The following is a 15,003-nucleotide window of genomic DNA, read 5'->3' on the forward strand; positions in this document are numbered from 1 at the left end:
TTCCTAACTATATTATAGAAAAACTGCCAAAAAAGACAGATAAAAGGAGAAAAGCAGTATCCCATTTGTTTACAATAAAAAAAATAATTGAACACACAAAAAAAGAAAAATTATATATTAATTAGATAACAAAATTTTAAAAAGCAGAGAGAGATTGAGAGTGTGAATGCAAGAATGAGAAAGTTGACTTTCAAAAGAAACAATGGAAGCCTAAAGCAATCTGAAGACAATACCATGGCTCATTTGAAAGAATAAAAAAACCCACCTACCTAGAACAAGCTATAGTGAGCAAGTATTTCCAAGAGAAGATAAATAGTGTATTATCAGATAAAGAAAATGATGAGTAAAAGTACTGTAGACTGAAGACTCATATTAATAAGAAAAATAACACTGAAGAGAGATTGCCTCCCTCAAAAAAGCATGCATTGCAAAGGGTATGTATGTAAATAAAAAAAATTAATTTCACTTTTTGTAAGAACTTATAACACTAAACAAAGTATATCAAATCAATTGTATAAAGAGTGTGATGGCTGAATAAAGTTCACTGGTTACAGCGTATTTACAGTATTTGAAATGTGATGAGATCAATAACTTCAGGCAGGTTGCACTAGAAATTATCATTAAAGAGTAAGACCTTGAAAGATAATCAAATAAATAAAATTTAATTAAAAGTACAAACTTATACCAAAAGAAGAAATAATGAATGTGGTAACACAAACTAATGGTATAGACCTTAAATTATACTTCAGACTTCAGTAGCAAAAACAGCATGATATTTGTACCACAATAGACATGAAGACCAATGGAACTGCATAGAAACACAGGGACAAACCCACATAAATACAGTTATCTCACTAGACAAAGGCACCATACACATACATTGGAGAAAAGATAGCCTCTTTAACAAATGGTGCTGGGAAAACTGGAAATCCATTTGTAACAAAATGAAATTAAATCCCTATGTTTTACCCTGAACAAAACTCAACTTAAAGTGGATCAAAGATCTAGACATTAGACTAGAAACCCTGCGCCTGTTAGAAGAAAATAAAGGCCCAACACTCCATTGTCAGTTCAGGAACTGATTTCTTCAACAAAACTCTTAAAGTGCAAGAAGAAAATAAGGATCAGTAAATGGGGTAGAAAGGTTTTTCACAGCAAAGGAAACAATCAAGAGTGTAAAGAGAGAGCCTTTGGAATGGGAGAAAATCTTTGCCAGTTGTACCCTCAAATAGAGCATTAATCTCAAAAAAACTGAGCAACATAACCAGGCATGGTAGTACATGCCTGTAATCCCAGCAGCTCAGGAGTCTGAGGAAGGAGGATCATGAATTCAAGGTCAGCCTCAGCAACTTAGCAGGGCCCTAAGTAACTCAGATCCTGTCTAAATAAAATGTAAAGAACCGGAGATAGGGCTCAGTTTAATCCCCAGTACCAAAAAAGAGAGAGAGAGAGAGAAAAAAAAAAAAAAAAAAAAAAACAACAACAAGAACAAAAAAGCTACAGAAAATAAACCAATTAATAAATGGGCAAAGGAATTGAACAGGCACTTCATGGAAGAAAAACATATGAACGGTCAATGAATAAATGAAAAATAGTTCAACATCTCTAGCAAATATAGAAATGCAAATTAAAACTACAACTGAGATTCCATCTCACTCCAGTCAGAATGGCAACAATCAAGAATACAGGTAACAATAAGTGTTGGTAAATATGTGGGGAAAAGCGACACTCATGCATTGCTTGTGGGACAGCAAATTGGTGCAACTACTCTGGAAAGCAATATGGAGGTTCCTCAGAAAACATGGAATGGAACCACCATTTGACCCAATTATCCTAGTCCTTAGTATATATCCAAAGGACATAAAATCAGCCATACTACAGTGATGAAGCTGCATCAATATTTAAAGCAGCTCAATTTACAATAGCTAAGCTGTGGAATCAGTCTAGGTGCCTTTCAACAGATGAATGGATAAAGAAAGTGTGGTATAAATACACAATGGAATATTACTTGACCATAAAAATGCATTTGCCGGTTGAATGGATGGATAAGCCTATCCCCAACAACCAGTCAAATGTTCTCTCTGTTATGTCCTTGCTAAACCACGAAAAGGTGAGAGGGAAAGAACAGAAGTTCAGTAGATTAGACAAAGAGGAATGAAGAGAAGGGAGAGGGAACAGGATTAGGAAAGAAAGTGGAATGAATCTGATATAATTTTTTTATGTACACATATGAATACATCGCAGTGAATCTCCTCATCATGTATAAACACAAGACTGGGATTCTGATTAGAATAATATGTACTCCATGTTTGTATAAATGTCAAAATATACTCTAATTGTCACATATAACTAAAAAGAACAATAAAAATAAATATAATTCACAATTAAAAATGATGCTACACAAAATAAAGCAACAAATGGTAGATTTAAACAAAATTTTATTGGTACCAATAACATTCCGTGTAAAATAAATAGTAAAGTAAAACGACAATGATTGTCAGAACATGTGCATACACACACACACACACACACACACACACACATACACACACAGAGATCACCAGGACATTCTGTTTATAAATGCAAGAATCAATGGTTAAAAAACAGGTCACACAAATACTCATCCCAAGAAAACAGGCATGGTTATATAATATGAGGTAATGCATGTTTTAAGGGAAATACATTTTACTGAGGACAAGAAGCACATTATATAACAATAAAATAAACAATTTAAACTTAACATATGGGGATAATAAATTTGTAAGAGCACAGGACCCAGTTTCAAATTATTCCTGGCAAAAGCAATGTATTAAAAGAAAGTGCTGAGTACAGTGGCCACGCCTGTAATCTCAGAGGCTTGGGAAACTGAGGTAATAGGATCACTAGTTCAAAGCCAGCCTCAGTAATTTAGCAAGGCACTAAGCAACTCAGGGAGACACTGTTTCTAAGTAAAACATAAAAAAATGGGCCCCTGGGATGTAGCTCAGTGGTTAAGTGCCCCTGAGTTTAAGCTGTGGCAAAAAAAAAAAAAAAAAAAAAAAAGGAAAAAAAGCATTTAAAAACAAATCAAATCAATGATAACAAATACATTTTAACATACATCTTCCAGTAATTAGTAGAATAAGTGGGCAATAACTCAAACTTGATAGATATACATAGAATTACACTTGATACTTGTATACTACATATTTTTCTCCAGTGCACATGAAAGTTTTATAAAATGAGCCAGATGTCATGATAGTAAGCACACCAGAGAATTTTTTCAAGTATTAAATTCATAACAGTATGTATTCTTACCCCAGCAGAATTAAATTAAACTAATAGATAAAAGAAGATCACAAAATATTTGGAAATTAAGGTACCCAAATACTTAAGGGTTGAATACTCTTAAAATACTTAAGGGTTAAATGAAAACTCACAGTGGAACTTTGAATATATATTGAATTAAACAATAATATGATTATTACTTGAATTCTAAAAAGCAATGATTAGAAATATGACTTAAATACAATAGAAAAGTCAAAAAATAAAAATAAATAACCTTGCTACCAATGTCAGAAAACCAAAGAAAATTATGTCAAATTTTGGAAGAATATGTAAAAGTAAACAAAAAAAGCAGAAATCAAAGAATCCCAAAAGAGATAATCTGTGAGCACAGAAGTATGTATTTAAAGTAAATTAAGCTAAATGTCAAAACCTACTTAATTTGATTAGAAAGAAAATATAATGTATGATAAACACAATATATTATAGGTAATAAATAAAAATGCATCATAAATACTATTTGAATGCATATACTATGTTAAATAAATTTTAAAGGCAACTTATCAAAGCTGACATAAGAAGATACAGATCATCTTAAGTCTTATTAAAGATTGTTAAGGGAATTTGATCCACAGTTAAAGATTTCTGGGAAACTATTTCTGGCTCATATTTATTGCATAATAAACTTCTAAATATTTAACAAATAAATTAAATTAATTGCACAAAAAGTCTTTCAAACAATAGTACAGAAGAAGTAACATTCAACTCATATTATGAAGCAATATTCATAATAGTATTATCTTCAAAATTTTATCAGGACTTTGCAAGAATAAAAAAAGACTTTATACCAACCTCATTCACAAGAATGGACACAAATATCCTAAACAAAATATTAAAAATCTAAAAGCAGCAATTAACTTAAACAATGTCATACTATAACAAAGGAGGGTTTATTCCAGAATTAAAGATAGTTTCAACATTGAAAACTCAAGGCAACATTCTTTACAGTAATAGAATAAAGGCGAAAACACAGGATAATCTCAAGATATAGAAAAAGTAATTTCAGAAAATCAGTAACTTTATGATAAAGAATATCAGCATAGCAGTTAATTAATTATTTTTATTATTATTATTATTATTTTGCAATAATAGGGATTAAAGCCAGGGGCACTCTAAAACTGAGGTTTGTCCCCATCTCTTTTCATATTTTTTAATCTTGAGACACAGTCTCACTAAGTTGTCCAGGCTATCCTCAAATTTTGTATCCTCCTGTCTCTGTTCCTGGAGTCTCTAACTAAGATGACAGGAATGAACCACAGTGCCAGGCATTTAACACATACTTCAGGGTGATTTGGAACACTTCCTTTCAGCTGAGTCACAAGACAAAAGATGCCCATTAGGTCTCTTTTACTGAATACCAAGTTGAAGTTCAGAACCAGTTCAATATGTTTAGAAAAATTTAAAAATTTATCAACATTGGAAAAGAAAAAAAGTAAATCTATCATTATTTATGGATGACCTGATATTTTTGTAGAAAAAATACAAAGCCATATAATAACACTGTAGGAATAAATAAATGATTATAGACTACCATTTTATGTGATCAATTGTTGGGGGCTGTGCCATGTGGTCCTGGCGGCCAGCTGGAGGTTGTTTTGATCACACCGGCAGTGAGGAGGTTGATTAATATAAGCACACCCAGGTGATTTATCATTGGCCATATTCAATTAAGTCCACACACACAAGGTGTGCACAGGTGTTCCCAAGTGCTCCTGCTCGGGCCTGCTCGTTTTGACCTTTGCAGTGATAGGGCAGCTGGCTCCTCGCCTGATCTCAACTGGTGTGGCCCCACCCTCCGCCTCCTGGAGGGAATATAAACGGGCAGTAGGTAGAAGCAAAAAGCAAAAGCAGCTAGCAGAGAGAAGAAGCAGCAAGCAGTAAGCAGCAGGCAGCGGCAGAAGACAGATGGTAGAGTGGAGAATTGAGAACACAACTCTAGGCCTCAGATAGATAGTAACTAGTTCACAGGATGTGGGACATACCTCTAAGAAGAAGCAGCAGAACTCTAAGAAGAAATAGATCTCTAATAAGCGTAGAAGCCTGTCTTTCTCTCAAACTTTCTCTATAAGCATAGAAGCCTGTCTTTCTCTAAAAACTTCCTGTAAAAGCAAAGTCTCTCTTCCTCTAAGCAAAGTCTCCCTTCCTGAAAAGCAAAGCCTATCTTCCTCTCAAAGCCACTCTTCCTCTAAAATCAAGTAAGCCTCTTTTCCTCTATAAGCTAGAGAATAAGCAAGCAAGCAAGGAAGCAGCACAGGAATAGAAGTAGTTTATTTCCAGTCCACCTCCAATAAATACCCGCGCAATTGTTGCTGCAGGCGGTAACAAATATCCACAGGATTGTTGCCGCAGGCGGCGACAATCAATGTACATCACAAACTTAGTTTTGTATACTAGCACCAATAATTAAAAATAAAATTTAACCATATCTCTACATTAGTGCCACAAAACACTATGTATCTTGTGATGAATTTAATAGAATAATTTCAAAGCCTCTACAAAAAATGTTCTTTGAAATAAGGTTTATATAAATTTTATAAAATTAATGAAGATGTCATTTATCGGTGAAGATGTCAATTATCTCTAAATTTATCAGTAAATTTAGTGCAATTCAAGTCAAGTCAAATTCTTGTATTCTGGAAATTGACAAGCTAAGTTTAAAGTTTATATGAAAATGTAAAATGACTTGGAATGATCTAGACTATCTTGGAAAATAAAAAATTTGGCAAAGTTAAAGTACCAAATTTTAAATTATGCTATCACAGTAGAGTAACTAAGGTAGTGGAATGCTGGAGTAAAAATAGACAAGTGGACCAATTAAATAATGGAGAATGCAGAGCCACACCCATAATAAAACTTTCATTTGATTTATGTCAGATTTAATTGTAATTTAGTGCAGAAATACATGATGTCTATAATAACAAGATTCTAGGAAAAAATAAGTATATATTATGAAAAATAATGAACCATGATCTTTACCTCAAAAAAAAATATATATATATAAATGAAGCTGACATGGATCATACATGTAAAATGTAGCAGGTGAAGTACTAAAACTTATAGAGAAAATTACCAAAAAATACTTTCTGGCCATAGAGCACACAAAAATTTCTGGAAGAGAGAACAAAATTTACTAAATATGTAAAAAATAATGAGACCCTTATTACAATTAACATATGATAACTATATAATTAGTTAGTACTCGAAAAGTCAAGCCAGGGACCAAGAGTGGATCCTATCAATGCATATACATGGCAAAGCATTCAACTTACTAATATATAAAGTTTAGTAAAAATTAATTAAAAGAAGACAGCTAACAATACATATATTGAGAAAAGAAGTCTTTCTTAACAGAGGCTAACTAAACTCTACTACATGAAAACATTTATAACATTAATTAATCTTAAGGAAATGCAAATAGAAACTAAAATGAGATATGAAAATGGCATTTTGAAATAGTTTTAATATAAAAATTTGTAGTGTCAAGTGCGGACAAACATGAAGCAAATGGAACTTTCATCCTTGCCTGATAGGATTGTACATCAATGCAAGTGCTTTTGACAAAACCCCTTCAAGACTAACATATTCCTACCTAGACATTCCAACATTTTCAATCCTTAGGAACATATTCAGGAGAAATAAGATCACAAACTCACAGTGTACAAAAAAAGGATATATAGAAAAATGTACACAGCAAATTTATTCAGAAAAGCTCCAAAATGAGGTAACAACCTAAATGTCCTTCAATAGGAGAATATGTAAATAAAATATGGTATAGCGCTACAGTGGACTATTGAACATCCCAAAAAGGAGCCACTGGTATTCTTAATAAAATGGATGGAACTTACAAATACAATGAGTGAAAGAAGCCAGAAACTAAGATGTAAACTAAGATATATTTATTGTAAAACATACACACACACACACACACACACAAATTAATTGTCAAAGAATTCAGAAATGGGGTTATTTGTGGACAGGTGGAGAAGGCATACTGACGGAGAAGCAACACCTAGGTGTCATAAATATTAACTCTTCACCCCAGTAACTAAGTGAAGATGTATATGCAAATACTCATATGTCTTTATTAAGACTTACACACAGTACCATAAGTCATGCATCAATATAAAGGTTTTAAAAAAGAGGAATTTGAAATTTTCAGAGCTTATAAATGCAATCTACCTATACCTTTCTTACAATTGGCAGAGTTTGACTTCTAAACCAGATTTACATGTCTGCAAAATTCAAGTTTTTTTTCTTGATTCTTTCTCTCAAATAGATTTCTTTTTTAAAATGTATTTAATTTAAATTTATTAATTTATTTATTTATCTTTTAATTTTTTACAGACTGCAGTTTGGTTCATTGTACACAAATGGTGTATGTCATTTCGTTTCTACGGTTGTACACTATGTAGATTCATACCATTTGTGTAAGACCACTGACCCTTTTATTTTCTTTTTCTCTTCTCATGACTTACAGCAACTAACTTAATTATTTGAGGCATCAAATGGAAGAAATAGTCATTTGAGCGATCATGAATATGATTTATAATTCTTAATAGCTTCTATTTCAAAAGCTATTAACATTTTTCCCTTAAAAGATTGAAGGCATACCCTTTGACCTGGAAATACATAATGACACTGATCACACTGAGAATAATAGTCTGATTTAAACAAAAGGAAGAGAAGGCAAGAATATTTTGCCTTGTATTATATCATTTGATCATCTCCATAGAGGAAATAAAATTTTTCAACTTAAATATGTCATAGCCTTTGGCAAAAAAGTCAATTATCAGAAGACATAGTAAGTTGCTGTTAAAAGTCACTTTTAGATTTGCTTGTGTGCAAGTGTGTGTGTGAGTATGTGAATTTGTTTCCGAAAGGAGTTGCAGTTAGTAATAACAAATGTAATTATTGCATATGTATAAAAAAGACACCTTAGTAGAAAAATCAGGGCAGAATAGAAGTTAATGTCAACATGTGCTTAGTGTAATGATCAATGTAATTTTAGTGACTGCCCTTCAAACTTACAAATTCACAGTTTTGAGCTTCCTTACAGCCAAAACAAAATAGTAAATGAATCAGAGGGTAAATACCTCCATGCACCTTTTATATGATTGAATTCCAATAGATTTCTTATAGGTGACTTTATAGAAAAAATCTAACAGATGTTATCTGCAATAACATGGTTATTGTTCCTAAAATAGCACATTTATATTGCTCATTCTGGTACTGACTTTCAATAAAATGCAAGGGCATGACTTTAAAATGCAGCTTAGTAGAGGTAAACTAACTTCGTTTAGATTTAAAACATTTTTAGCAATCATTACAATTTAAAGTTTCCTGAAAGAGTAACTGAACACATTGCACCTAAAATATTTTACCAAATTAACATTTCAATAGCTTGAAAACAGTCATATGACTTACGATGTCTTCTCTAGTAACACAAATCTCTGATAAGAGACGCAGAGCAGAGATATAACCTTAAGCAAACGGGAGCCTGGAAGTGTCACCACTGATCAACCACTGAGATGTAACAAGAGATAAATAAATCTCTGTTGATTTAAACCGCTGCAATTTGGGTTGCAATTTGTTGAGTTGAGCAAACTTGATAAATATGTAAATCACGTTGATAAAATGCTTTAGGAAAATGGAGTGGAAAATCTTAGAAATACGATTATTTTCCTCATCCAAATGGAGTACTAATAATATCCTTATGGAGGTTAAGGATTCATATAGTAAAGTAGAATAAAATAATGTATAGTTTATTAGAGTCTACAAATTATCTAAGACAATTGAAATATGTTTTTATTTAAATTAATGTTTTAAAAATTCCTTGAAAATTAATTTCTTCTATTTCATAGATAAGGGATTACCAACAAAACCAGTTCCAATGTCCACCCACTGAGAAAGAATGAGAGAGATGTGAACACATGTATTCCTGAATTTAGAAGTCAAATTCTAGGCCATTTCTCAAAAGTATCTTTTCTTCATTAAACAACATTAGGTTGAGACTAATATAAATACAAGTGAAAATATAAGTTTGAAGATTTATATTTAATAAAGCACAGTCAAAATTGTTTTAAGCCAAACAGTGTCCACTATAGTGCAAAAGACATGGTTACTTGCCGTAGACTTCATACTATTCCACTGGACTCTCAGAACCTGGATGACTATGAAAACCTCATGATAAGTGTATGGCTTCCCTGAAGCTAATTAATTTACTTTCCAACAGAAAGTGTGAATTTCTAGAAAGAATACTGACCTTTTATATTCAGAAATTGTGAATATAATTCTACAGTTCCTAATTCAGCTTCATTTTCTCAGGAATCTTAGGTAAGTATTTTGACTTTCAAGTTTTTAGCTCCTTCGTCTCTGCATTAAAAATAATAACTACTTGAGAATTATGTTGGGAGCATTGAATATGATATTCCAGACTCTAAAACAAAAAAAAAAATGGAAGTTATTTTTTTCCTTTGTAAGTTTCTGCACTGAGATTTCCATTGAATGCTTATTAAATGTCATTAAAGGCTATACTTATTTTCCTTGCTATATTCTTGTACCTGATTTTCATATTATAATATAAAAGCCGAATTATGGAATGATGCTTTCATTTTACTGAGAAAAACATGTTTGTGTTAAACATTTTAATTTGTAGAATTATTCGTTTGTGTGTGAGTGTGTGCACCTGTGCTTGGTGTATCCCATTGATAATATCCAAAACTCATTCCTAATACATTTTGAATATTCATTTTGGAGGATTAAAAAATCCAGAAAATTGGGGTTTGGCCCTGAACAACACCACTAGAAGTCCCTCCCTGCTATCATACCAGCAAAATGATGCTTTAAGTAGTTTAATTCTATGGTATCTGTTGCTCAAGTATATTTTCTTTTACTGTTTGACTACTAATTTTATTCCATTTCAGATCCCACCTGAGCAGCCTTTCCTTTGCATTTATCCTCTCTTTTCCTTGTCAAATGACTTAGTTCCCCTTATACTTTCTAATCATTTTAGCTTAGCCTCAACTCTCTGATTCTTGCTTGCTTTTTTCATGCAGTACATCTCCAGTCGAGATGTAGCCATTCAAATTCTAAATAATAATAATAATAGACATTCTAGGTGCCTACTGTGCAACAGAAAGAAAATTAAACATGTTTTCCATATTGTCTGGTGTAAGTCATGAAGGAAATACAACTATTTTTGCCATTATACGAATGATGAAACAAAATTTTAAGCATTGAGGCACACATAGAAGTGGCTAAGCCATGATTTGAAATCAAATATCAAAATTCAGGATTTATTTTCTAATATTTTGTTCCATTTGGAGCTAAATTCCACTTGTTTCTGTCCTATATATGGGATCTATGTATAACCATGAATAATTCATTTAAATTCTCTGAGGTGTATGTAGAAAGAAAGTGTGGAAAGGATTAACTGTGCCCTATCCTTTGGAGCAGTTCATGAATTTTATGTCTGATCTAGTTGAAGCCAAACACTCATCCAATAATAAAAATCTATTTCAAAATCATATGGGAATATCTGAGTCCTATTTCACAAACCCTCTGTACTCACAGGGTCACATCCCCCATCCCTCAAATATACCATTGGACCTTCTTACAGATTGTCAGCCAGATCTTGGACTTATAACTTGTAAACCTTAGAGGTAACAGAAGCTGAGAAAATCTGCACTTTTTAAGCTGAGCACACAGACACATTCCATTAACTTATGTAGATGAGTTGCTTTCTTTTTCTTTTAAGGTATCAGCTAATCCCAATATATTTAAATAATGATAAAGTATCATACATACATATATAAAGTATACATAGATACTTTGTCATACCACATTTTTCTTTATCAAAAATAACATAGATCAAAGTTAAATCAATAAAATACCCACCAATTTCTTACTTTGCTATAATATATCTCAATTAAATCATAGTCTTACAAAATAGTATGGACAATGTTTATTTACCTTATAACAACTGAAACAGACATTATCTACAAAACAGGCAGGGATGAATCTAGCTACTTTGATCTGCTTGAATTTTTGTGCAATTTTTCTATTTGATTACCTTACATGCAGGTGACTTCCACTTGGAAATCAATGGAATTTTTCCATTGTTATAGTGCTTGATTTAAAATTCATCAAATAGGTGAACACTGTTATTATGATAAAGTTCAAACACCTTAATATGCCATTTAAGAACTCTCACAATCTTTTCCCTGACTACCTTGGTATTCTTACCCATCACCAGTTCTCTCTGTCATACTCTATCCTGCAGTCATTTTGAATAAATGCCACTGAGGCATTATATTAGTAAACACAGGAGTCTGATAAAATATCTGTGAGGAAGGTCATGCTCCTGCTCAAATATGCTGTCTCCTCCATTAGATAGCCTTATGCAAGAGAACAGTGACTCAATAATAGCTGATGCCCAGTTAATGGCCTGTCTATGTATATTATTTTCTGGTAACTGAGGCAAAGCTCTATGAAGTTTAGGAGACATATTTGCTTGAAATCAATGAATAAGCAGAGAAATGTGGGGAAAAAATTGAATGGTTGTTTATCCTGTGTGTAGTACAGGTACGTAATTTAGAATCATTGACATCTTGCATGAGACACTAAAGAATTTAGTCATGGCTTTCAGAACTATAAAGTAATAGAACAGTGGTATTTAAGACTATTACACATTTCTCATTCTTTATGTAGAATATCATTTTAAATTTTGTCCATTAAAATAGTAAGATTTCTAGTGTCAGCTCCAACACATGAGGAGATTAGAAATTGACTTGTTCCAAGAACTAGGTAAAACTGGGAAAATTGAAAATGAATTACTTTCCTTGTACCTATTAGCAAACTAAGGTTACAGGACAAAGAGTCAATTCAGAATCTAGAAAAAAAGTGAAACTGGATAGTTCCACATGATATCTATTTACTTGGAATAGAAACTGCTGGGGACATAGATACTGTAGTAACAAGAAGTCATAACTTTGATTAATTCCTAGAGGCTTAAGTACCATGAGACAAGAAAGTCTTGGGGGCTTTGGTTTGGGGATGGCTTCCTACTTTCCCTTTACCTTTAAGAACTCCATTAAATTCTCACAGTGAAAATCTAGGAATGTCTCCTTATGATTCAGGCAGGAAGTAGCACACAGTAATCATTGTAAAAAATGCCCAGAACAACACATCTATAGCAAAGACTTTCTCTCTCTCTCTCTCTCTCTCTCTCTCTCTAATGGGAAAATTATTCTAGAGTTTTATCTCATTTAGCAAAAAGGCATTCTTCTCACTTGACTCCCAAGAACTCTTCTTGTTACAAGAAAAGGAGAAAAATTTTTAAAAAAACCTTAACATAAGAGAAACACTAGGGAAGTTCATAGATGCAAGATTCAGTTTCACTAAAAGAAAGAGAGTTAAACATTAGATTATAAAATTCTTCCCCTCCCCAAACCTTATCAGCACACCAACAAGACTGCAGTGTAACAGTAGGTTACAATTGAAAGAGATGTGAAGTGCAGACTCTACTTAAGGAGGAGTATGTAGGTAAGTACAAAGTCTAGGGAGAAGGCAAAATCAATAGCAGTAAACAAACTGAATCCTGGACTTAGAGCTACAACAAGCATTAAACATAGCCCAACACCTAGCCATATTAATATAAATATTCACACAAAAGGCTCGTTTATTAGTTATTTACTATTATCTGACAAAACAAATATGCTAATTTTTAATAACAAATAAATAATAACATAACAAATAAATAATAAGCAAAGTATACAAATCAATCAAACAAATACAAATACAAACAAACAGTAAAAGCAAGCAAATACATAGTCTGAAGGAACAAAGGTCAGACACTGCAGGATTCTGCTGGGATCTGGGCAAATTCACTATGGATGGACCAGGCCAGCATCTTGTATAATAGCTGTGATCACCAATGCCTCCAAGGTGCATGACACCCTGAGTCTACAACCCAACAAGACCAACACAACACTGGGATAAAACCAAAGGCCCTGTCTATTGCTGAGGTGCAACTGTGACCTAAGACTGTTCCTTCCAGCCACAAGTGACATCAGCTGGAATAAATGCTTGATAGACTATGGCTACATGTCTTGCCCTGGCACTGGAGCTGCTCCAGAGGTTCTGTCCACAGGCACACTTGGGGATGGGGTCTATTAGGATTTTCCCAGTGTTAGGATTCACTAGCCCAACACTAAATTCCATGGAAAAATCTTGTTCTAACTGCCCTGTCCTACCCCAGTAAATGAGGTCTGGCACCACACACTGTGCTACCTAAGGTCTAGGTAGTGTTGGTGAGGATAGTTCATTGACCACCTAGGCTGATGGTAAGTCAGGCCCCATCTGAGTCTCACAATCAGAATGACCTGCACAGCCTCAGAGTTGTACCCAGGCCAATGTTGCTACTGTTGGTAATGCCAGCCAAGTATGAGTCTCCTTCACTGAGACACAGGGTACTGCCTCATAGCACTGGCCTTGCCCTGCATTAGCAGATGGATAGTGGAGACATCCCCTGGCCACCATGGCTAAATTTAAACTGAATCCTACCCAAGTCTCACATGGATCTGCAGAAGCTTGAGAGGAGGGCAGGAATGCCACAGGGCTATTCTAATGTTGGAAAAATTGTAGTTGATACTCTAGTCTTCCCCATTATCATGAATGTCTCTGCCTGTGGCAGGCTGCTCTGCAGGCTTCATGTTTGAGCTTTTGCCTGCATAGGAGGACTTCATATGAGAACTTCAGTTTCTACTGGGTGCTGGATCTCACCAGGGCAGGCCTGGCACTGGGCTCCATGTCCAAGTCCTATGTTGGTTCCCCAGCAGATGAGGTTTTGCTCCTCAATCTACCACACAAGTTTGGAGAAAGGATGATGGACAGTCAGCTTCCTGCCTAAAGTAGTTCAGTGGCTGAGTCTGCAGATATTATCCTAGGGTTATGGTTCATTGGGCTTTGTACCTCTCTGGGTCTCACAGAGGCAGGCAGGGTATTGGGTTGTAAGTCTAAGGTCTGGGCTTAACCACCCCCCACCAACCATCTCTAAGCAAGAAGCATCTTTCTTCAAATTGAGTTGCTTGGGGTTGCTGTGTGGAGGAACTTGTGTCACTCACAGGAAAATCTTTGTTTTCTGCCTTCCTCAATGTCTTTATTTTTATACTAAAAGTAGGCATTATGGTCTCTTACATAATCATCTTGACTTGTGAAGGTAGTTCAGTATGTGAATAACTGTTCAATGTGGCACCTCTGTGGCGGGGATGATCACCAGAGGATCTTAGTGACCATCTTGCTCTGCATTTTGAACTTTATTAAAATTTAAAATTTCTTTCCTTCGAAGTTACTGTTAAGAAGATGATATGATAAAACTAAGATAAAAAATAGTATTTGCAGAACCTATGAAAAAGAACTTTTATGTAAAATATACAAAAAATTTAAAATTCAATAATAAAACCAAACCAAATAAAAACATTTGTGATACCTCACCAGAGAACATAAGCAAATAGCAAATAGGCAGGTGAAGAGATCCTCACCAAAATTTCTCATTAGGAAGTGAAAATTAAAACAAGAAGATACCTACTTGAGTACCTAAAGTTTCTTTTCTTTCTATAAAATTTATTAGATTTTTTATTTATTATCTGGCCACTTTAGTGTTATTGTTTGCAATAGGTT

The sequence above is a fragment of the Sciurus vulgaris genome, assembly GCF_902686455.1.
Source record: "Sciurus vulgaris genome assembly, chromosome: 11".
Lineage (NCBI taxonomy): Eukaryota > Metazoa > Chordata > Mammalia > Rodentia > Sciuridae > Sciurus > Sciurus vulgaris.